Raw genomic sequence first — 26,174 nt, forward strand, 5'->3', positions numbered from 1 at the left:
TCGAACTTCTCGCCACTATTATCTCGTCATCTGCTATTTTCTTTTTTTAATTTTTCAATTACAGTTGATATTTAATATTATACTAGTTTCAGTGGTTAGACATTTTATATAATTTATAAAACGACCCCCCCCAATATTTCCAGTCCCCACCTGGCCCAACACATAGTTGTTACAATATTATTGCATATGTTCTCTATGCTGTTCTTTACATCCACCTGTCCTTCTCAGTCCATTCCCCTTCCCCAATCCCCCCACCCTTCCGCTCTGGCAGCCGTCATCCACTCCTGATGTCCATGACCCGCTGCGGTCTCTAGTTGGAGTCATCTCTGCCACGCCCACTCATAGAGCCCCATGTTGCTCCCCCCACGGCCCTTCCAGCCTCCTGGCCTCTCTCCTGGGATCCTGGGTTTTAAAAGAAAAAACATGAAGGATAGCAATGGAAGGATTTTCTGAGACAACTCCAGCAATAAATGTCTCAGAGCAGAGGTTTAAGCCCCAGGACTCCTAATCAGATGCTTTTGGGAAAATTGGGTTGTGAGCCTACACCCTCCGCATTGCTGAGACAGCACAAATCATCTCTTCTCTTGGGTGGATGTTTCCCATTTTCTTCAGTGTAAAGGTTTTCTAGCGTATCTCCCGATCCAAAACTGTTATGTAAGTGGCAACACCTTCACAGGCAATTACTACTTTTAATAATAGAAAGGTTATTTCCAACAGCAGCAAAACCACACATTTGCCTGTACTGTCCCAGTGCATTTGCCTACACAACCGTCTGGCAAGGTTACTACCTCAGTATGATCCAGTGTTTTCTATTTCAAAGTTGATGTGGTGCCTGAGGCTGAGCCGTAATTCTTTTTTATCCCTTCCCTTGGCTTTTTATAGCCAAATAAACCCAGGAGTTGACTTAGAACCTCTTGTACTTCCTTACTCACCATGCAATGATAAAGCAATAAAATTGCCTCCAAATGTCCCAGCTGGACCTCAGTGTCAGAACATTGCAGAGTTGCAGACTCCAGCCTGCCAGTGATGCCTCGCCTGGTGGGATGGAGGGACCATCCCTCTCCAGGAAGCTGGGTCTTCAGTTGTGAGGCAAGCAGCTCAGAGAGCTATGATACTTCTTTTCAGTGGAAAGAAAAGAGGCTTTTGGGGCAAGTCTTGAATAATCAATTTTTATGCATAAGAAACAAACGAAATTTGGACAATCATGCAGGGTGTGTGTGTGTGTGTGTGTGTGTGTGTGTGTGTGTGTGTGTAGGGAGGATAAGGAACCTGGAACTAGGGAAGGAGGCAGGGAGATCTGAGGAGCACCCAGCGCTGACCTCTGTGAGGTCACGGGAATGGTCTACATTGATGCCGGCCAATGTGGCAGCCATGAGCCTCCTGTGGCTACCGAGCACATGAAATATGGCTGATGTGACTGAGAAATGGAATTTTTAAATTTAGTTAAATTTAAATTTCCACGTGCAGCTAATAGACAGCTATTGGACAGAGCAGAGAAGAGGCCCCTCTCCCAGGGTGGGGATGCTGAGGGACCTCCGAGAAGGTGATGGGTGAGTGACAGTCGGTTTGAAGTTGCTGCTTGCTCTGTGTTTTCCTGCTGTGGCCCACAAGCCTTCAGTCAACGTCTCCTGTACTAAAGTGGCCCTTCACGTCAGCTTGCCTGGGACTGCCATCTTGTGCCTGATGTCCTGATGGAATCACTGTTGTCCCCAACTTGCTCTCAAGTCTCCCACTTGGACAATACATCATATCAACTCCCCACATAGACACACAGCCTGGTATTCATGATGTTGTAGAGTGTCAAGGGCAGAAATGTGCAGAGGAGTTGGGACTTCCCTGCCACCTCCCCCCACAGCCTGTACAAGAATTGGAGGAGGCAGAGCCAGGAGCAGAAGAGCCACACAGCCTCATAGGCCAGGTCACAGTGGGCTGGCCCTGGCCAGAGCAGACAGAAAACAACCCATCTCTCAAGTAAACGACGGGGTGGTGAGCAAAGAAGGCAGGAGAAGGAGGGAGACACTTACACAAAAGGAAAGAGAAATAAAGTTTTTCTGGCATTTTCAAGGATTGCTGAGAAAAGCTGGCCCAATGAGATATTTTTCCAGCTCCCTGTCCTTGATAAAATTCATTATTCATATGCACGGACTCTACCGCAGTCAAACCTATAATGACATCGTAAAAATTCTTCCAGGCATAATTAAAGTTTAAAATAAAGTATCTAGGGTTTCCACAGGGATAGAATAAAACTAAGCAAGCACATATAAGGTAAAATAACCCCAAACAGTGGTATAGCCAGAGCTCTACCTGAAATATAGTAGGAATTAATTTCTAACTTTAGCTCTCACATTTGGGTTGGTTGTGTATTTGTCTGTGTGTGTGTGTGTGTGTGTGTATGTGGTGGTGGTGAGATTGCTTAAGCTGTACTGTCTTAATCACATTTCGAGTATGCAATAATACAGTATTACTTCTCCATTTTCCTTATCTACCCACCCAGGTAACCACTACTCTACTCTGCCTTCTGTTTCTATAGTTCGTCTTATTTCTTCTCTAACATTCCACATGTAATTGCGATGATATAGTATTTGTCTTCCTCTGCCTGGCTTATCTCACTTAGCATAATGCCCTCCAGGTCCATCTCTGTTGTCAGGGTGGCAGAACTTCTCTCTCTCCCAGCAGGATAGTATCCCATTATGTATGTATAGACCATCTCTTTATCCATCCATCCCTCAATAGACACTTATGTTGTTTCCAAATCTTAGTTATTGTGAATCATACTGCATGGACACAGGAGTGCAGATAGCTGTTCGTGATACTATTATTATAGTTTTTGGAAATAGACTCAAAAGTGTAATTGCTAGATCACATGATTATCCTATTTTTAGTCTTTGAAAGAACTCTATACTGTTTTCCACATAGGCTACACCAATTTACATTCCCACCAGCAGTGCACAAGGGTTCCCTTTTCTCCACATCCTCACCAACTCAGTTATCTCTTGTCTTATTGATGATAGCTATTCTAACAGGTGTGAGTTGTTATCTCATTGTGATTTTGCATTGCACTTCCCTGACAATTAGTGATATCAATCACATTTTCATACACCTTTGGCCATTTGTATGTCTTCTTTGGAAAATGTGTATTCATGTTCTTCGCCCATTTTTAAATCTGATCATTTGGGGGGTATTTTGTTTCATATGTTTTTTTAAAGTCCTATGTGGGATGCTAAGTGATTTCTCACTTAGATATATAAATGAGAACTAGAGATTTTTACTACATCAGTCCTAAATCCACTGTACATATGAAACTTTAAAGAACAATTCACTTTAGGCCCTGGCCTAAAGTGCTCAGAGGTAAAGCATCAGCCTGGTGTGTGGAAGTCCCAGGTTCAATTCCTGGCCAGGGCACACAGAAGCAGTGCCCATCTGCTTCTCCACCCTTCCCACTCTCCTTTCTCTCTCTCTTTCCCTCCCCCCCCCCCCCCACAGCCAAGGCTCCACTGGAGCAAAGTTGGCCTAGGCACTGAGGGTGGTTCCATGGCTTCTGCTTCAGGTGCTAGAATGGCTCCGGCTGCAATGGAGCAATGTCCCAGATGGGCAGAGCATTGCCCCCTGGTGGGCATGCCGGGTGGATCCTGGTTGGGTGCATGTGGAAGTCTATCTTTCTGCCTCCCCCCTGCCCTGCCCCACTTCTAACTTTGGAAAAATACAAAAAAAAAAAAAAAAAGAATAATTTACTTTAATTTACTTATATACATATATAGGATAAATTTGTCCTTCTTATGCACAAGTAGATAAATGCTTAGAACACCTCTCACCTAAACATCACTGAAGGACGGCAGCAAGCAGTGGACAGTGCAGTTACTAAGAAGGTGGACTCTGGAGTCAGACTTCAGGTTTGAATCCTGGTACCACAAATGTAGTTTTATCATCTGTAAAATGGGGATATTTTTAGTAAACGCCTCATAGAAATGTTAAAAGGATTCACTGACCAAGTCCACATAAAGCACTCAGCACAGTTCATGGCAAATAATATTTGCTGAATTCGTGCTAACCATGATGATGATGATGATGATGATGACAACGATGATGATTTGTGATTTGGTAGAGAGAGAGAAACAGAAACATCTGAGAATTCAAGCAATCTTGAAAACAAGTAACAAAGACACACTGGAGGGAATGGGTTTCACTGTTGCTATCTAAGATAGCACCAACTGTGGAGTCATTCATTCCCCACTCCCCTGATCACACACAGTGACAGAATTCTTTCCAAGTATTTTCTATCTAACAGAATGTAACGTCCTTGAGGGAAGGGATTATTGGCATGTATCCGTGTTTTGGAAACTAACAAGGTGCTTGAGATATGGGAGGTAATCAATAACTGTTCATTAACATCAGTTATGCAAAAACAATTACTGACTGAGCATCTGCCCATGGCCAGCACCGACTATCGCAGATGTTAGGGACATGCGCCTGGCTCGCTCTTGGGGGTCAATAGAGGAAAAGTTGACAACATCAAGCCAGAGAAGAAATGTGGGGTTTTGTGTGTCACATATAAATGAATCCAATATTTCCTTCCTTCTGTGGAAATAAAACCACGCTTTGTGATCTCAGGCTCAGCTAGATGGACTTGCAGAACCCAGGTAACCCCGCTGGTGCTGGCTTTGCCAAGGGCACAGAGCACGAAGCCGCTCTGCAGGGGGATGCTCCCCGCAGACCAGGACTGGGTGGGAGGGTTGGAGCCACAGGACTGAGATGAGAGCCAGAGAGCAGACAGGTGGGTGCAGATGCCCCAACATCAGGAACCATTTCTTCTGTGACAGGCCCACGGCAGAGCTTCCGCGTCCCAGCCAGGGGCACGCCCCATGGTGTCACTCCACTCAGGAAGCCCAAAGCTCTGCCTTCTCACCAGGCAGCCATATGTACTCGGCGTCCTCCCAGCCCTCATGCTGCCCACCAATCATGGGTCAGGCTTACCAGAAGCTGCGTTGCCTAGTAACCCAGCTAGCACTCACCCCGGTCAGGCTTCCAAACACACAGAGCTATACAGCTAACCCAAGGTCTTTTTTTTTTTTTTTTCAACTTTTACTCACGCATCCCCTTTCCTGACCCCTCTGAGCTCCCAAAGTCTTATCAGAAATCACCAGTGTGTGGTCTTTGACAACCTGTAAGCTCAGCATGTACAGGACTCATGCAATTCTCTGCTGTCTCCATCCCTGAATAGCCCATGTTCCCCGGTTTGGTTAACACAGTCGACATCCACCCAGTCTTCCCCTGCCCAGAACTCTCCCACGGTTGTCCATCCCAAATTCCTGAGCAGGACAGTCTGGGCTCCGCAGAACCTAGAGTAGTCTGCTTCCAGTCCCTTCCACAGACGACCTACACGAGACCCCAGACTCTGTCATTCTAAGAGACCATGGTTAGAAAATACCTGCAGCCTTTGCTTGTGATTTCAACTTTCTTAATACACAGTCTTCAAAACAGAGGCCTGGGAGTCTGAGGAGAAGGATAATGAAGGCCGCCACCACTGCTGCAGCATGGAGCACGGGGTCACTACGAGCATCGTCTTTGGCTTCCGAAGGTCCCTCCGTGCCCCGTCATCACAGACCATCGGCCAGAGTAATGAGATTATGAACACCTGCCAACGCAAAAACGCAGCTCATAGTTGTTGAGAAGTAAAAAAAGCTGGCATAGCCCATGGACCAAAATGATGCAAGGCTTCCTGCAGTGAATTTCAAGCATTTGGGGCTAAGAAAAGTACTAGACAAGGCCCTGGCTGGTTGGCTCAGCGGTGGAGTGTCGGCCTGGCATGCGGGGGACCCGAGTTCAATTCCCGGCCAGGGCGCATAGGAGAGGCGCCCATTTGCTTCTCCACCCCACCCCCTCCTTCCTCTCTGTCTCTCTCTTCCCCTCCTGCAGCGAGGCTCCATTGGAGCAAAGATGGCCCAGGTGCTGGGGATGGCTCCTTGGCCTCTGCCCCGGGCGCTGGAGTGGCTCTGGTCGCGGCAGGGCGGCGCCCCGGAGGGGCAGGGCACATGCGGGAGTCTGTCTGACTGTCTTTCCCCGTTTCCAGCTTTGGAAAAATACCAAAAAAAAAAAAAGAAAAGAAAAGTACTAAACAAGATGACCCAATGTACCCTTTCCAGCTCTTGTTTTTTTTAAGAAATGAACAAAACAAATTCCTCATGGGGTTATAGCCTTCCTTCTTCCTTGCGCCACCTCACCAGGAGCAGGCTGACCTTCCAGCCGAGGAGCCCAGAATGGCTGTTACCACCTAGCACGTTGATAGTGTGCACTCTCTCGCTCTCTCTGACACTGAGGCACAGGGGACCAAAAAAAAAAAGTTGCTACCATTGAAAAATAAAATGGAAAAAGTTAAGCAATAAGATACCGAAGATTTCCAAGAGGTATTGTTGAACAGTAACAATTAAAAAAACAACTTAGCGTCTATATAGCATGCGCCTATTTGTATAAAAATGCGTGCAGTTCATACATATCCCTATATAAGCATGCCTTCATGCAGGTTTTCTGAATGATATGAAAAAAGTCATCGCTGGTGGTTACCTATGGCAAGTGAGTCTGTAGGGTCAGAAAGACATTTCTGATCATGCATCATCTTACATAGTTTGCTTACTACCATGTGCATGTATTTCTTCAATATTTTTAAATTGTCGCTACAATGAGGAAAGGTTAAGCAACGTCACAAGTTGGGAAATAACTGCATAGCAGGTAAACAGAAGAGGAACCAGCATTTATCTACTGAATCTCTGAGCCAGGCAGGCGTGGGTCCCTGCTAGTTCCCAAACACTGCCGCCCCGGGCTTGACTGCGACGTTCCTGGTCCCGGGAAACCAGCCTGAACCAGTCTCCTCCTGCTGTCCGGCCACCTCAGGCAGACCCACAGGCAGCCTGACTGAGAGCTTTTCCTCGCACAGGGAGAGCAGCCAAATTTGGGCAGTTTCCCAGGGAGGGTAAATAGTGTGTTGGAAGTTGAGTTAAAACAACCAGACTCCTTTTTTAGCAAATCAATGGGATCACTCTGGGCTTGTAAAGTACCAACTTGCATTGTTTTTGGTTCCTTTGATTGCTTTTTCATCTTGAAAGCTGTAAAGCAAACACGCCCTTTCCGAGGGAGGAGAGGCAGCTTTCAGAGCTGTTTACCCCAGGTAGGAACCAGGCACGCAGAGCTTCCAACTACTTGTGCTGATGGATGCAAAGTAAGTACTTTTGACTATTATCATTGTTAATTAAACTAGTTAAACTTCTGTGATGTCTACAAAGGACACTGTTAATTTAGATTTCTATCAAATGCTGGTCAAATGCTGCCCTCTAGTGGAATATTCAGTAAAACCTGTTAAAAATAGATTTTGAAATTACCATCCAACAATGTCCGTTACTTCTGCCTTTCATAAAATAATATTGTCATCATTTCCTTAAATTTAAAAAAAATGTTTATCTTGCTGAGAAATGTTTACCTGTACAAAAAAATACAGTCTGTTTTCCAAGGCATGTCTGAGTTGATTTCACAAATAGTCCTCCCCCCAAAGAAATGTTTAAATGTATCCTATTTCATAAAAGTACTTCTAGAACTGTGTAGATATGCACAATCCCTTTAAAATCCTATGTCGGTAGCCCTGTTCTGAGTGTTAGAAGTGTTAAGGCAGAGCGTAAAAGAGGAGTAACTTTGAGAATGCAAGGCCATTTTAGCAAGAACACCATAGGGCCCCAGGATTTGGTGTCCTTGATCTGGACAAACGGGCACCCTCTTGGAAACCTCTGCCTCATTGCCTGGAAGCCATTCGTCACTTAGTTTAACAGAGCCCAAAAATTTCAGCCAGGTCACATTTGTGTTTCTAGCACTCCTCTCCCCCTTGAGAAGTCCAGAATGCTTCGCCCAGACCTCTGCAGAACCTGTCACCTGCAGAGGGGTGAGAGAAACAGCAGGGACCAGCCTCCTTTTCAGCACCTGGGGCAGAATCCGAGCCTCCGATTCCAGCTGCATTCCAGCTGTCGTTTATCACAGGGCTTTGATTTTGACGTCTACCCACCCAAAGATGGGAAGAAAAATTCATTTGAAATTTCTAAGAGTCTGCGGTTTGCCCAGGAGGCCCTCCTCTACCTAGCTTTCTGAGTGGCGGTGCCCAGCACCCTGCTGCCTGCAAGGGGCTGGTGCAAGCCTGCCTGGTGCAGGTGAGTGTCGCCCTGGTGGTGAGCAGCCCTCTAGGTCCTGGTTAGAGGTGCGAACGCCTGCTGAGCTCAGCCAGCTCCCTGACAGGTCACCTTGACAACCTCACACCCAGTGTGGCTACTCCCAATCCAGCTTTACCGATTTACCTTCACTTGGCTGGCCACCCTGTCCTCACCAGGGTCCCTATTTAAAATTACAAAAGCCTAAGTAAATACCAAAGTATAACACCCTTCTGTTTGGAAAGCTTGGTGCTCACATCCAAGAGTTAAAGTAGGAATAACTTGGAGGGAATTTTAATTCCCTCCTCAATCCCACCACCCACCCTCCCCAATATAAGCCTTCCCGCTGGTCCACCCCTAAGTGCCTGTTATTATCACCTCTATTATAAAACTCTCTCACCTTGCAATTATCACCTCTTTCATCTTCATGCAGGCTCTCCCCTTTGATCCGAAGTTCTGTGTGGCTTCTCCCTGCTTGGAGGCTCCTCAGCAGAAATCTCCACCCCACCATCTCAGACTTATCTGAATACTTAACCTGTCCCTGCTCCTGCTCACTCTTGTTTGTGAGGGAATCACACCCAGGATGGCAATGCCTCATTTGAGCCAACTTGCACTTCTTCTATGCTAACAATGTGCTAAGACAGTGTGGTCTTTAAAAAGAAAAAAAAATGAATGGATAAAGAAATACTTCGCATAGGTTTTGCTTAACCGTTAGGAGGAGAGGCAGGCAGAGACCTGTCTTCATGTCCTTATCAGGCCACAGCAAAATAGACACAGGAACCCAGCTCCCTTGCTACAAAATTTGCCCACTGGTCACATGATGTACAGGATCCAGTATAAAATGAACATGAAGAGCCCCTTCTTCAAAAGATATTGAGACTTTCAAGTGACAACAACTGAACATTATATCATGCATGGGCCCTTATGAGCCCAAGGCAGTGACTCCATGAGTCACACGCCTGCTGCCAGCCCCGTTGCCTACCTGCCATAAATCAAGACAGCAGCCTTACTGTGCACCATGCCTGCCTGGGTGTTTGGTCAGCCCCTGCCAGGGTAATCACTTTGTCCAGGTTTGCCCGAAATGATCAGAGCTCTAGCACTGAAAATCCCACCTCCCAGGCACTAACTACCGGGATCCCAGGAGAATCCGGAGTTTAGTCCACCCACTTCTCTGTGGACCCATTCTAGGGACAGAGCTGTCCTCTGGTTTTCTATGGGTCTTAATTTCTTCCTTTTAGAACCAGCAGCAATCTTAGGCTCGGTGGTGGGGTGAGAAGCCATTCTATACGCCCCCAGATTTACTCTCCTATCATTCACGTCCCCAGCCGAAAGGGGCTGCCCCATGGTCCCAACTGTTCTGTGTGGCAGAGGCAAACTGAACTGTGCCCATATGGGGGAGCGCCTGCGGCGACTTGTCACCCCACTTTAGAAGCAAAGCTGCACCTTGGGATTTGGTGGTTGTACATTGGGAGTCTTTTTTTCAAGGTGTGATATCCAACAATGTATGAAGCATTGTCTCTTAAGAAAAATCACACATTATATGGTGTCTGCCCACAAAACAATTTTTTTTTCAATTCCTTAAGTCACCAAAAATATATATTCATGTGAAAACTAACCAACTGTCATTTTGTTCCAGGGAGACAGCCTAAACTACAAATTGAACGTCACATGCTTATTTACTGTTAAATATGAACTGAATATTCCCTGAGCACTTGGCTGGGCCTGGAGACATCTTGATGGATTTCATGCCACATCCTTCCTGGAACTGCATAAAGTTTGATAGATAGATGTTCCCAGGAATGTACTGATACAAAGATGAGTCAGTTAACTCCTTAGGCAGGTGCTCAACCTGGCTCAAGTCCTCTTGGTCATTCCTCAGGATGTATTAGACCTCTCTGGGATATGGAACATGCCAAACTGTTTTATAATTTCTCTTTACCCTGCTAACACTCCTGCATCAGGTAATGAGAAAATAGAAGCCATTGGACAGGATCTCCACGGCCCCCTCAGAGCAAAGGGACCAGCCTACCTTCTCTGTGGCTGAGCTTGCTGGCCCCTTTCCTGGCAGCTGCACACACGTTGCCCTGGTCCTATCAGAGTCCAGTCTCCCAGACACTCTGTAGTCCAGCCCTTCTGGTCTCCTTGAGGACTTACTTTCCATAGCCAAACTACTTTGAAGTAGTCCTCCTCTTTTATAGTTCACCTTTCAAGCAAAAATCATAACCTAGAGCAGTGGTTCTTTTGGATCTCAAGGAGTGTGGTCCGTGGACCGTGAGCGCCAGCATCACCTGGGATTTGTTAGAAACACAATATGTGGACCTCACCCCAGATGCACTGAATCAGAAACTGTGGGGGCGACGCCCAGTTCTGTGTGTTTCAACAAGCCCCTGGGTGGTCCTGATACGCACTAAAGTTTGAGCCCCACTGATCTGTGGCTGACAACCCCCATTCTCCCTCCCACCATTCCATCCTGTGTCCAAAGGCAACATGGATAGATAAGTCATCAGGCCCCCGGTGAGAAGGCTGTCTAGGCAGCAGACGACTGCCTTTGGCCCTCTCCTGATTCTATTTTTGTTAATGGCTGGGAGGGAGGCACAGAGAACACACGGATCTCGTTAACAGATGACAGAGAGCTGGCTGGGGCAGAGATGTTGGGTGATGACATCAGTACCCAAAGAGTGAGAGTTCAAATCGCTCAACATGAAACTTAACAGGGTATATTAATTAGGATTAGATTCAGCTTGAAGTGATAGGAAACCCAAAATAGCTGTGGCTCAAGAGAGAAATGTCTCCCTCATTCCCATAAATGAAGCCTGGAAGTGTTAGGCCAGGGACCAAGAGGTGGCTCTGCTCCCTGGAATTCCCAGGATGCAAGCTCCCCATCCATCCCATTCCTCCAGTCGATAATGATGACATCCATGTTTCAGGCAGCAAAATTGGGGAAGGATGGAGAAAAAGGCCAGTTCCCTCTGTCTTTGAAGGATTCTCAATGCTTCCTTATTCTGCTCACATCCCATTGACCAGAACTCAGTCTTATAGCCACAGCTGCAGTGTAATTTAAGTGTAGTCTTTATTTTTCTAGGCAGCTCAGCTAGACAGTACATGGAAGAAAGCAAGGACAAATATTGGGACACAAGGAGCCATCCCCGCGGATCAAAGCAAAAACAAAGTCCCTTTAATGAGGCCCATTGTTTTGGCGAAGAAGAGGGAGGGAGGAAGTAATAGCCATGCAAGCAACACTGCTCACTCCCTTTACCGAGGCAGCAAGCCCAAGCCATCCTGGCTACAATAAGAGAGGGATAAGAGAGGTGTGGGCTCTCCAGCTGACGTTGCTAGACACGGGGATATCTCAGATGACGTCATCAAGATCTGAGTGTTCCAGCGTCTGCCACAACTCCGCCATCTTCCGTTTGGGGTTAGTTCCAGACCTCGCGGCAAGAGGCCTGCCCCCAGGTCCGGGCCCCTAGTCCCCCAACCTGTTGGTAGATCATGGAGAGGTCCAAGTTCACTGGTCCCAACCCTCACCTGCACTTGTTTCTCAGGTCAGCTCCCTCTATCAAAGGAGTTCCGCCTGACCCAAGCCATGGCGCAGTGGATAGAGTGTCCAACTGGGATGCGGAGGACGCAGGTTCGAGACCCCAAGGTCGCCAGCTTGAGCGCGGGCTCATCTGGTTTGAGCAAAAAGCTCACCAGCTTGGACCCAAGGTCGCTGGCTCGAGCAAGGGGTTACTCGGTCTGCTGTAGCCCCCCGGTCAAGGTACATATGAGAACGCAATCAGTGAACAACTGAGGTTTGATGAAATGAAAAACTGATGATTGATGGTTCTCATCTCTTCCATTCCTGTCTGTCTGTCCCTATCTATCCCTCTCTCTGACTCTATCTCTGTCCTTGTATTAAAAAAAAAAAAAAGGAGTTCCCATCCCTGGCTACTCACTGGAATCCCCTCAGGAGAGTTTTCAATTCCTGGAAACCAGGCCCCTGTTCCTAAAGCTGCTTGTGCGGGGCAGGGCGGTTTCCGGCACTGAACCGGCCTCCCAGGTGATTCTGCAGAGCACTCGGAGCGAGCGAGGAGCCCGGGGCCACACCCCGTGGGCGAGCGGGGAGCGAGGAGCCCGGGGGCCACACTCCGTGGGGAGCGGGGAGTGAGGAGCCCGGGGGGCCACACCCCGTGGGCGAGCGGGGAGTGAGGAGCCCGGGGCCACACTCCGTGGGGAGCGGGGAGTGAGGAGCCCGGGGGCCACACACCGTGGGCGAGCAGGGTTTGCCTCTCCGGTCTCTCCGGCATCATCTCCGCAGATGTGTGTGCCACGTGTCTCCCCCACCGGGTCCTGGTGCACCGTCACCACCTGGACCGCCCCACCTGCGCCCATTCCCTCTGTCGGGTCCAGCTTCTCTCCATGGGGCCTGAGGGAAGGCAGCCCCGGCTGCCCTGCCTTCCTGTCTCCCCAGCATCTCTGTCTGTCAAGGTTGACTTTCTTGTATTGAAGGATGGGGCGGGGCGGGGCGGGGCGGGGTGATTTTAAAAGGAAAACATCCATATGAAGGGAAAAAATTAAAGGTTTGGGGAGCCATCTGTTCACAGACGATAATTGAAATGTAAGAGCAGGACTAAAGGAATACCAGCACGCAAAAGCTCCAGCATAAGGATTCGCTCAGCAAAGAAACCGTGAAGGTCATCTGCAGAGGTCACAGCGACCACGACAGCGCAGACTCCCAGGACCCCCGGGGACTAGGTGGGAAGCTGCAGGGACTACTACCACTTGATGACTTCTCTCTGTCATCTAGTGGTCCTGGCCCCTTGTCATCTACTCCAGTGACTTCTTCTAATGAAAATTAAATATGCAAAACAAAGGCCACAATGCTCTGAATTTCAGCCGAAACTCAAATTACCACCTTTTGATATGTTTGCAGTAGATGTTCCCCGAGTTCTCTACAACAAGACAGAGGCACTTGAAAGGCTCTGAACTTCTCAAAAGATTTGAAAAGATATGGCCCCTTATGTCCTCACAACTAGGAAATCAAATACCTCTAGTTCTCTAACTACGTGTGCTGAGTCACCACCGTGAGTCAGGTGGGCCCTGCGGGAGGTTTTTAATTTTTGAGGGAAACACAATACCCTACAAATGACTACCGGTAAATTTTTGCAAGCCAACGAATTGATAATCTAAAGTTTTATAAAGACATATATATATATGGGCTCATTTCTGGGTTGACTACAACCATGAACTGAGAAATTTCAGGAACCTCTGGGATAAGTGAATGATTGATTGACTCGAGCAAACCAGTCACAGTGGATAATGATAAACAATAAACGTTTGCCAGTAAATAAACAATATGATAGCCACAGATCACGGTGTAAATTCGTCATTAACTCATTTGGTAACCATGGGTGGGGCTGCACGCTGGCTTTGTTTCAGAGGGAGCTCCAGTGCCAGGGATATATATTGACAGACGAGACAAAATCTCTGCTCTCGTGAAGCTTGCACTCCAGTGGGGAGGATGGGCAGCCGTAAACAATACACAGAAACAATCAAGCAAAGGTCAGAGCCATCAGGAGAAACGGGGCTGGGAGGCCAGCGTGGGGTGGCCTCTCCCCTACGGTGATTTGTCTATTTGGGTTCCATGTACATTTGATGAACTAAGAGTAAGACTATTTGCTGTTAACCGTGTTTCCCCTCCAATCCTCCAATCTGTGCATGGATCCTGATGTTGGGATTCCATCAGATCTTGTTTCTTAACAAGCAAAGATTTTCAAAATATGTTAAATTGAACTTTTAAAGTTCAGGTTAAAGTATGTCATGTGCACAATATCCCATCCCCCAAACTAGACTGGATGAGAAAACAGAGAAGCCCCCACACTGATCTGCTAACAGAACAAATCCTGGATGTTGAAATTATATATTAGGTTTTTTTCTTCACTTGTGGAAATTCACATATTTTCCCAATTCATCTGCAATAAACATCGATTATTATATAACAATAAAAAATAAAATATATGAGGACTCTCTGTGGGTTAAAAAGCTAAAGAATTCATAGGTGATCTAGATTTTCCCCTGGAAAATAAAGGTATAATCTTTTGAATTTGCTCTTGGGAGAGTCAAGAAGGCAGACAAATTTGGAACAGGTGGGGGTGTTCTCAGAGGTAGGATTTGTTTTTCTCTCGGTGATTAAAAGGAAGTCTTTTTAGGAAGAGGGAGGAAAAGAGTTCATGGGGCTAGGATCATGAACAGGGAATCTGGCCGCTCTTCTGGGAAAAATCTGTGAGGCGTTCAACTCTACATGCATGCTGTACCATGTCCTAGGGAGGTGGTGCGCCACTCACCTGGATGAGGATACCACCTGAGGCAAGACCTAGACACGTGGGACGTCAGCCTGCTCTAGGAGGTGCTAAGAAAATGGCAGAGCCCCACTGGCTTTGGCCCAAGCCCCCAGCAGCGGAAGGCACAAAATGAGCCCAGGGTCAAGAGGGAGGGAAATGAGCACGGGACACGGGCGAGGTAGTTTGGGTATTAGAACAGTAATAACCATCATCATCATCATCCTCACCATGCAGGCTTATGGAGTTTTAGTAGAATTCTAGGAAATGTATTACAAGTGTTATTTCATGATCTCGTTCCCTGTTTTCTGTACAAATTCACTCATATTCTTACTAGGTAATATATTTTATTGTTTTCATATTTTGACATAGTCTGGACCGAAGTATTCACCAGGAAGGTCACATAAGGAGGCTCAGGTAGGTAACAATCCCAAGTGTGAAGAAGAAGCATCCTAGAAGGAACGAACAGGGAGCCCTGTGACAAGCAACCCAGAGGCTGTAATAATAATAGATATAGAAAATGATTTCCTATTTCTGGATGGGAAAAAATTCTGGATGGGAAAGAATTCTTTTTCTCACTTGGGAGTTCCCCACTGGACTCTAAATTGAAGACGAAAGAAATAGAATACTAAAAGCGGGCAAGGAGGACTGACCAGGAACGCGGCAAGCTGTCCTGGCTTTCTGCTCGTCCCGCCGAGCAAGCGTTCCATTCCCACCCCGTCCGGGGGCACAATTCTAAGATAACAGAAACATCAGCTTTCTGCCAGAATTGAAGGCTAGGAAGAAAAAAATGTTACAAAGTGTCTTGAATTGCTATTTCATAAGGCACAGGCCCTAGGATGTATCTGCGATGAGAGCGAGGAAGCTGCCCGTAATCAAACAGTAGTACAGGGGTCGGGAACCTATGGCTCGCGAGCCAGGTGTGGCTCTTTTGATGGCTGCATCTGGCTCGCAAATTTTTAATAAAAAAAAAATAATAACGTTAAAAATATAAAACATTCTCATGTATTACAATCCATTCATTTCCTACCGCTCATGTTCATGGTTGCGGGTGGCTGGAGCCAATCACAGCTGTCCTCTGGGACAACACCAAATTTTTATTGGATAATGCGTAATGTACATGGGTCACTGTATGGCTCTCATGGAATTACATTTTAAAATACGTGGCGTTCATGACTCTCTCAGCCAAAACGGATCCCGACCCCATGATTCTGCAGCAGAACCAATAACCATAGGAAATGGGAAAAATAAAGGAAAAATAGCCTGGTGTCAGTTTAAACCAGATTTCGTGAGTTCATCGAAGAGCGCCCATTGCAGCTATAATTCTCAAATTCCCCTGGTTCTGGCTCTCACGTGGGCTGCTCCAGCCGTCTGGCACGGCCCCTCCCCCAGCAGTTTCCAATGATGTGTGTTTCACCCACATTTTCGGATTTTCTTCTCTATAAGCACTTTAACATTTTTATTTTCACTTTAGTATTCAGAGTTTAACTGCAATTCAGGGATTGTCATAGAGATCTGTGATTAACATTTTTACTCTTTTTCAGTAAAAAATAGTCATTTTTAAACAAAGTTTGTAAAACTAAAACACAGGTAAAACTAGTTTTTAGGCTGGGCTAATTGCCATACCTTCTACTTGTCCTTTGTGTAGGTTCTGAACTAACCAGCTTCTGTCCCTCATTTAAAATCATTTCTTCCATTTGTTTTCTATATAAACCTCCTGTTCAGCCACTGTCCCTTCATGCTTCCCCTGAAGTGACCTGCCTGAGTCTCCCAGGGTTGTGCAGACACTTCAGTGGGGCCACCTTTAGCCTGGTCATACGTCCTCAATTCTATTAGGCTCTGCAGTGTGTGTGTGTGTGTGTGTGTGGGGGGGGGGTAACGGGCAGTTACCCCCACACACACACACTCTCACACCATCTTTGTTTTTGAACCGCAACAAAGTATTTCATAGATTTTTTTCTCTTTCTTTTTTTTTGCAAACTTTATCCAAAAAACGATCTGCCTCCTAGGACACTGAATTCTGTCTCGTGCTTATGACGAAGCAAGCGTCCTTAGGACAGAAAAGCTTCATCGCTGGCCTGCAGCACTTTACCTGTCACCCCATTCCCAGTGTGGCCTTAAGTCCTATCACAGCCACAATCTAAATGGAAGACTGTCCTTAAGACGTTTCTGTCTCATTCTTGCCCCCTTTGCCATCAGTAACATCTTTAGCTCCAAATATTGGGTTTAATTATTCTTTAATGTCTGACGTGGGTTCTCAAATTCAGTAAGAACTCATTCATGGAATACCACCTTCAGACTCAAGTTGTCATGACTGGTGTGTTAGTCAGGAATTTCCAGAGAAAAAGAGCAAATAGGAGATTATATATTTATAATTTATGTATGTTATATATAATCTCCCATATATGGTATATTAAAATTTATGATAAGATTTCTTTATAAGATATTAATGCGATTATAGAGGCTAAAAAGTTCCACAATCCACCATATGACAGCTGGAAACCCCAGGGAGCTGATGATGTAGGAGGCCAATGTTCCAGCACAGCCAGTCAGCAGAGGGAGAATTCAAACTGCCCCTGCCACTTTGTTCTACTGAGACCTTCACCTGATTAGATGAGGCCCACCCACAGTGGGGATGATCGTCTGTTTACTCACAAATTCAAAGTCCATCAATTCAAATGCTTCTTCCAGAAACACCCTCATAGACACACCCAAAATGCTGTCTAACTGACTCTCTGGGCATCCCATGACACATAACATGAACTATCACAACCAGATACGTAGAAGTAAGAACACAGGCCTTGGAGCTCAGAAACCAGTCTGTGAGCCTTCCCTCTGCCCCCCTCCATGAGTGGGAGAGTTGTGGAAAGCACCTGAGATCTGTGGGATGGGGCAGGGGGCGCTTCTTCTCATTGCCTTTTCATGCTCAGCAAACTAGCCATCTCTGAACTTTGTCTACCCAGCACATGACACAAGGGTCTCACCTGTGAGAGAGGTCTGTGCTCTCATAGACAAAATCACAGAAGTGCTGCACAAGCAACCCTCTTAGGCCTTGTTTCCTCAAGGACAAAAGAGCCATCAGAAGCCCATTTACTTCAAAAACTATGCAGTGCTTAAGAGTTCTAGCGCTTTTGTGGTCTTCTTGGCTGTACAGCTGTCTAGCATGCCCCTTAACAGTTCCAAGTGGCCGCTATGCTATGCCCACGCTTTATGATGATTTCTCTTAAGACAAAGGGCCCAGGAAGCAGTTCTTTCTAAAACCATGTGTGATGTTTTCTCCTTTAAAAGAAACCTTCTGTCCATGTGAAATGACTTCCCAGAAACTGATGTCAGAGCCTAAGAAAGGTCTAAAGGGCACTGTGCGTGGGGGTAAGGGCAGCATTCAGAGAAGTTTTAGAGCCCAAGAAGGGTGGAGAGGGAGTCTGCCCATGGGAATGGAGGCAGTGTGAAGGGTCGGAAGTCTGGCTGGACAAGTAGGTTGGTGGACAAGTAGGTCCATGTGGAGGAGGAAGCAGAGGTGATGAGACACTGAATACACACAGGGAGATCAATCAAACAAGGAGCTATATGGGAGTCAACTTGAACCCCGCGCTGTAGTGAGTATCTGTATGACTTTATGGGTTGTTACAGATAAAAGATAGCTAAATAGCAGCGTTGGTGGTATAGTGGTGAGCATAGCTGCCTTCCAAAGATAGCTAAATGGATGAATAGATGATAGATAGAAAATAGATAAACAGATTTTTACAGAAGGACAAGAAACTCTTTCCATAAAAAGGGGGAACTGCCAATAGAGCTATTGAAATTCATAAACAAGCAAATAAACTCTTTAGTTAAAAAAATTGTTTAATTCAGATTTTTTTTTTATTAACAATTATAGCAGAAGATGAGCAATTATAATGGCTGTCTGGAATACCACCTGTGGTACTAGGATTTTATATTATCTGAAAGCAAGTTTAATGCAAGGAGGGAAGGGAAGGGGGAGAAGGTAAGGGGGAGGCAAAAGAAAAGCCCAAAGAGTTCAGTTACGTGAGTAACAATAGATGTACTTTATGAATTATCACTAGCTCCGGTCCAGGTCATATTTTACAACTGTCTAGAACTTTCAAAGGTCTGTTTCATAAAAATAAATGGTTAGTTTTATACATCAACTTGGCTTGATTACGGTGCCCAGTTGTTTCACCAAATACTGGCCTGCTCTGGACAGCTACATCAATAGACTTTGAGTAAAGCAGATTACCCTACACAACATGGGTGGGCCTCACCCAATCAGTGTAATGCCTTAACAAATCCTATAAAACCCTCCTCCAGGAAGGAAGGAATTCAACCTTCAGGCTCCCTTTGAAGTCAAGACTGCAACATCAACTCTTGGAATTTCTAGGCTTCCAGACTGCCCGACAGAATTCAGGCGTGCCGGCCTCACTGCCGCAGGAACAATCACATCTGGACTGCTGAGCCCTGCTCCACGGTAGGAGCACCGCCTTGTGTCCCCATGGCCTCCTGATCCTTGATGTCAGCCATCAGTCAGCTGGTTTTGTATTTTGGGTTGAAAGAAAGTAAACAGTTCCCAGTGCTTCTTGTCATCCCTCTGAGGAGCAACGTTCCCCTGGACACTCGCGCGGCCTGGTTGTCAAACAGCGTGGTCAGCGGCTAACATATGGAGGGGAGGATATTGGCGAGGAGAGTTTTAATTTTGTTAAGCGTTTTCTTTAATGAATCTCGTTTTGGCAGGAGGAAGTAATGACAGGCATCAGAACGCCATCTAATGTGCCACAACCTTTCGAAAGCTGACATTTTTCCCTTTCCTCAATCAATCCTGGGTCTCCTTTCAAAAACCCCGAAGGGTCAGGACCCTGTAGTTGCAAAAAAATAATATACTAAATGGCTTTTCTTTAAATGAAAACTGTTTCACGATGCTCTATCTTAATTTACCATCTGTTCCCTCCAAGTTGCATAAGTTGTGCTTGGCTGGAGGTGGGCTGGGTCTAGCTTAATTTAATGGTTAATACATACAAGCTTAAGGCTTGGCTGCAAAGCAAATCCACCTCCCAGGAAAACTGACAAAATTAACAAGCATCCACCGGAGTCAGAGTCCAGTACGCAAAGCTTAAGTCTGTTACATGGATGGGTCTCTTGGCTTCTTCTGCTTGCTTCTGGATTGGTTAAAAAAATTTAATTTCAGGAAAAAATTTTTTTTCTTTTTTGGAAATGAGGTTTTCTCAGGTATAAGAATAAAATCAACGGTGTGCTTGTGAAGAGAGCTCAGCTGCTTGCTGCACAAACCTGGACAGGCACGTAAGCTCTGCAAACCTCAGTTCCTCACCAACAAAATGGGGCTAAAATAGGACTGACATCATGGAGATAGCATGAGCATTGACTGACAGGCATCGGGCTGAGTGCCATGCTTGGCTCAGATGCTCATTCAGTCAATGAGGCTGCTACTAATAGTTTATTGTTATCATTCTCTTAAGAAATAATAAGGAAGGGTTTGGATTAAATAATATGTAGGCAACTACTTTCTTTTAATATTTTTTATCCTAAATTGTCAGATCCCAGATACCTGTTTGCCTATAGGTTCTTTCTAGCACCCCTTAATTATTTAACAATGTCCCCAAAATGAAAGCGAGGGATGGTCAAGGAGCCTGAAGTCCTAAGTTTGGGTTCTCTTTCTGCTACCAATTGGTGACCTTGAGTGAGATTCGGGACTTCATCATTTGGGGGTGATAAACTGTTAATTTATTTGAAAGACCTTTGTAAGTTAAATGTTAGACTATTTGGAAGAAATGAGACCTTATTAACAAATATAACAATTTGCCATTGACAATAAAAAGAATAAATGCTATTTTCCACGTTGATGTTGCCCCAAAATTTTATACTCTATGACAAGAGGAAGATGAGTCCGTTGTGCACAAAACGAGGAAGCCCAGGGTGGCCTAAGCCATCCGCCCAAGCAGATGGAGAAGAATGAAGCTCAAAGCTGGGTTATAACTGCAGGTATCCCCTGGAAACTGCACACTGCTGAGCAAAGACAGGGACAAAGATAATAAAACAGAATCAATTCTCTGAGATCACCTTCTGGGATCAGAGGACCTAAGATGAATGTAAGCTGTTAATAACATTCCCTAGAGAGTATGACAATGTGTGCATTTGTAAAGAGTATTAAAATGGAACCCCCAACCCAATTTAAGTTTCATTATAATAAAATAGCCTCCTTTTTTTGTACCATTGAGACTCACGCAGATAGCTGTGTTTCCAGAGCCATTTGTCTATTACTTCCTCCTATGAAACACTCTTCTCTCCCTATAAACTTCACCTTGTGAGTACATACTGGCTTCTGGAAGTCATTTCATAGACAAGGGGCTTGGCACACCACCTCCCAATCTCTCCTTCCTGCAAAAACAGTACTTTATTAAAAAAGAAAAACAAAGGAAAATTTGTCCTGTAATGAAGTCTAGAAATCACAGTGGTTTCAAAAATAATGTTAAATACTTTGGTCTTCTTCCTCAAGAAGGAATACCTCATACACTCAGTTTGATTGCTAAAGAAAATACCCCAACCCTCACGGACAGGTAAAAGGACTCAGTGCTCAGTCGGAAAGGATGGCAGGTGCACAGGGGAACCATGCCTCAGGCCCAGCCGAGCAACAGCAGCTGACTTATTTTCTGACTCCGTGTCCCCATACCTCCCAAGCCTGTCCGTATAAACACACGAGGTCCCACTAACATTAATTCCAAATGATAGTGCCTCTTAGCCCCACCAGGGTAACCCCAGGACCTCAGCTGCTCCACCCAAATCTCCCTAGCTGTTTCTGGGAGTGTCCAGAGTGCTGTCGCAGGCCTGCTCAGTTACAGATCTACCCAGGTTTTCTGCTCCTACTATCACTTCAGGATATCATGCCTGCCTCTGCTGCTCACCAGTGTGGAAACACCACTGGCCCATCAGATGTCACAGCACTGCTGGATCCTGAGAGAAGGGCGGAGGCATGGCCCTCTCCTGATTTCAGGGCACCTCTTGGTCACTTAGGCCTGAAAACTTAGGGCAAGACTCTCTGACAACCTCAATGGCGAGTCCCTTCAGTTTCCAGCTCAACTTCTTTCTCCACCATGGCTTCCAGCGGGTCAGATAGAGCACAGACGCACAGACGCGGATTTAACCGCAGGTGCACCTGGCACACACCCTGGGCCCCGACTTCTGAAGGGCCCCACAAAACCCCAACTTTATACTTTTTTCTAATGACACCAAGTTTGGTTTTATATGTGCAATTTTAACATTAACAGTACATAGTATTTTTTATTTATTTGATAATATGGTTAACATGTATTTTTATTTTCCCTGTCTCTTTTTTTAAGGGGCCCAATATTTTGTTCTGCGCCCAGGGCCTCAATCGAACTTAATCTGCCTCTGCAGACACACGTCATGTCCTTCAACTGTCCTTGTCCCTGTCATCCCCTTCTGTTCCCTCCACAAGAGAACCAAACACTCCTCCTTAATTTTAAAAAAAAAAAAAAAAAAAAAAAAAAGCCCTGGACTATCAACCCCATCAATCAGGATGGGCTGAGTTATGGAAGCAACAATGAAACCGGGCATAGCCTGCACACAGACATTTGTTTCTTGTGCCACCTGAGTGCACAGTGCAGGTTGTCAGAGGGTCTCCACTCCTCTGAGTCACCTAGAGGAGTCACCAGGGTTTATGTGGCAAGCCCACACGACACGCTCTCCTAACTTATGTGTCTAGGCAGCTTCTTGATGTGACTCAAATCGCCTCTAAACACATTCCATCAACCAAAGGAAGCCCCACTGGCGTGCCTGAACTCAGGGCAACCGGAAAGCACGGCCTTCCCACGTGCTTGGAAGGAGAGCCAGGAGGGATGAGAAGTGTCCAATGAAATCAAAGAAACCTACACAGACAGACCTTCATCCCTCTGCTAGGTTCATACACAGCCCGGCTCTGAACCCGCCTGGGGCTCCCCCGGAACAGGGGCTTAGTTATGGGAACAGTGAACTCGTAACCTTGGACAGTCAAGCTGCCCCCTAACTACGCAGGCGTCCGTGCTGTAGTCCCCGCCCACAACTGCTGTGGGACCAGGAGGCCGCACGTAACTGGGAATAGAAACGCTGCCGTACTCAAAAACTCATTTTCAGTACCCAAAGGTTACGTTTTATTTTAAAAAGAACACACACACACACACACACACACACACACACACACACACACACACACACACAATTATATCCAGAAAAAAGTGATAAGCATTTGACTCCCTGGAGCGTGTAGCGAAGCAGCTGCATCTGCACCGAGGAGTTCCCACACCGTCCTGTTCTCTATGGCTGTCACAGGCCAGGCAGTGTGTGTGGGGTCTGTCATTATACTCCTCTCTCCTCACCACTGCCCTCTCAGAATAGTGCCCCCTTTGGCAGACGGAAAGCGGAGAGATGAATAATTTGCTCATCTTCTCTAGTTCATGTGTTTTTTCAGTTTGCCATTACAGGGGGTCCTCAGATTACAACAGTTTCAGCAAACGATGTTTCAAGTTTACAACGCTCACTCCCATAAAAACTTTAAAAAATTGAGACGTGAGTATTAAGGCAGATTTTGAAAGAGAAGAAGTCATCAACCTTCCAGACTAGCTTGGAACAATTCTTTAAGAAGGTAGAGAGGCTGCACCAGATCCTGTACCCTCTACATCAGCTGCTTCTTGAGATGAAACGCTTGTAGTACAGGTAGAATCATCCCCAGCATCTCAAGCATGTTCTTAGGCAATCCTGATTCACCTGACCCAGTGTCTCCAGCACCTTCGGCAGGTTCTCCTGCCTCTGCAGCTCCGACCTCCCAATAAGTCACTCTCTACCACCTTGCAATGCCCCTCCCAGTGTGCAAGCCAACCACAGGAATAAAGGTAAGGAATATTTGTTTACACTCATTTTTTTCTGTTACTACAGTACAGTGTACAGTACAGTATATTTATGTTCTTTTCCTTTTTCTGTGGCTTAATTGTGCTTTTTGTTCTAGATTATGATTTTACAACTGTGTTAGGATAGGTAAGTGACTTAGGCTAGAGTGTATTTTGACTTACACCAAAATTCGGTTTTTGTCACTGTCATAGGAATGGAACTGTGTAGTAACCCAAGGACCCCTGTACTGTGCATTTGCCCTTCAGGGAGCCCTATTGTTTTTTCTCTTTTTGCTCTGCTTTGGTCCCCTTGTTTAACTTATTGTTTGTTTGTTAGTTGGTTGTCAGAGAACAAATATCCTAGCCAATCCCAAGCCTCTCTCCTGATTGGCAGTTGCTTCTCAGGCCTCAGGAATCTCCTGTTTGACTCCACCTATCTTCCTTCTAACACTGCAGGTAAAATTGGCCTTCCTGTCCTGCTGACTAGGAGCCGCTCTGCTCTGCCAAGGTTCACTGGGCTCCCTTCTGAGTTGCTGGGACATCTAGTGTGCAAATACTTCAGGTGAGCAAGTGGGAACACAAATGTCTCCAGGGGCCACCCAGGGACTTAAAGGACTGGTCAGGGTGCCAGTGGTGAGGACTTGGGATGAGGCCGGGGAGAGGCCTGGTGAGCCCATGAGCTGCCAACAGTCAGTGAGGGCTGCTGGTGGCATTCCAGGGGAGCTAGCTGCATGGTCTGATTTCCAGGAGAAGTCATAAACCCAGATTTTTAAATATAAAATCCCCCAACTGTTACATGGCACCTGAAAGTTTTCAAATACTGTGTAGTTCTTTCTAGAATCTGTTCCATTTTCAAGAGTTACTTGTTCAAAATAAATAAAATGTCTGTCATTTGGGGCTTAGCCTTCCAACTTTCAACCTGCAGCCTCTCCTTTCAACAATGGACAAGTTACAAAACACATGTGCATGTGTGTGGGCACACACACATACTTTAAAACATCTAGAGCAAGAAGTAGCTGAGACTTTTAATTATAGAACAGTTTTAAATATAACCCACTACAAAGAGAAGTAAAAAATAAAAATGAAGAGGTACAATGTGCAGCATTATTTACAATAGCCCAGATATAAAAAACAACCTCGGTGTCCATTGATAGATGACTGGATAAAGATGTGGTATACATATATACAATGGAATACTACTCAGCCACTAAAAAGAATAAAATCTTGCCATTTATGGCAACACGGATGGACCTAGGAGGTATTATGCTAAGTGAAATAAGTCAGAAGGAAAAAGACAAACACTATATGATTTCACTCATGTGGAATCTAAAAAAATAAAACAAAGCAAACTCAGATATAGAGAACAGACAGGTGGTTACCAGAGGGTATGATGGTTGGGGAGGGTGAATGTGGTGAAGGGGGTCAGTTGTGTGGTGATGGATAGTAATTAGACTTTTAGGGGTGATTACTTTGTAGTGTGTACAAATGTCCAATTATAATGTTGTACACCTGAAACATATTTTAATAAAAAGAGAGAAAGTTCCTAGACAAGGCATTTCACACAGAGGAACAAGAATCAGTAACTCAGGAGTAGAAGCCTAAGTGCGGACCCTGCGAGGACACTGTGGGGCCACAGAGAAGTGGTGGGATCGCAGCTCCTCAATTCTTCATCTTGAAACAGATATTTTTAAAAAGTGAAGACCAACGTGCCACACAGGATTCTGCAAAACATGAGTAAAAAACTGATACTACTTGCACTTCGAGCTTCCTCAGTTTGACTAGAGAAGCCAAGATTCTTGGAACCATCAGCCATTAGAGGCACAAGATCTTAGGAATCGTCCTGAGTGATGTCCTCATTCTGCACTTGAGGGAGGGAAGTCCTAGGAAGACTGGACCTGGCCACACAGCTGGAAGTCACCCAAGCCTGGCTGAGGGAGGGAGCGGTGATAACATTAGGAGGGGAAAAGTGCTGCAGGATAGATCCACGAGTGCTGCAGGTTCAACCACTTACAAAGTGGGCCTGACCTTGAACATGTACAACCTTCTGCTGTCTCCTCCTCTAGGTGCCAGGGGAATAATGCCCAGCCTGAACCTGCAAGTGAGGAAACTGCCAGGATGGGAGGGGACCATGACTGTGAAAGGACTTCTGCAAATGGGAAGGCATGACACCACCACTGCTGTTAGTTCACTTTCTTCGTGTTCCCTGATGTCCTCAATGCCCTGATGCACCCCTCCTCAGGCCTGCCACTGCACCCTTTTTCCAATCATACCTACCATGCCCCTGTGCTGACATTGCCAGGCATGCAGATCTTCCCCCAAGGTGTTGAGCTCCCTAGGGCCAGGGGCTTTGCCAAAATGCATTTAGCAGGTTTGGTGGACTCTCAATGAATGTTTGCTGAGAAGGAACCTCTAAACACCTACCCAAAAAGACCAAAAGTTAAACTAGACTAACTGAGCGCATTTAAGGTCTCACAAATAATACGGCAAACATGTTTATATGAATTTGTAAATGAAGCCTTTCTGAGAAATGTTTGCCACATTTTAAGTTTATAACTTGCAGTGGTCATTGTGTGAGGACTCTATTGAGTGTCAGAGAGAGATAGAGAAAGAGACTATAAATTGAGGATGTCTCTAGGCCCTTAACTTTCCAGATTCCTCTCTATCCAAAATAAGAGACCCACCTGATCACATGGAATCAAGCGTTCTGTTCTGAAAGCTGCCCATCTGAGGGGTTAATCACAAAGATGATGAAACCTCAAATACTCACTCCATGTGTTCAAAACCTGGCT

The sequence above is a fragment of the Saccopteryx leptura genome, chromosome 3 (genome assembly GCF_036850995.1).
Source record: "Saccopteryx leptura isolate mSacLep1 chromosome 3, mSacLep1_pri_phased_curated, whole genome shotgun sequence".
Lineage (NCBI taxonomy): Eukaryota > Metazoa > Chordata > Mammalia > Chiroptera > Emballonuridae > Saccopteryx > Saccopteryx leptura.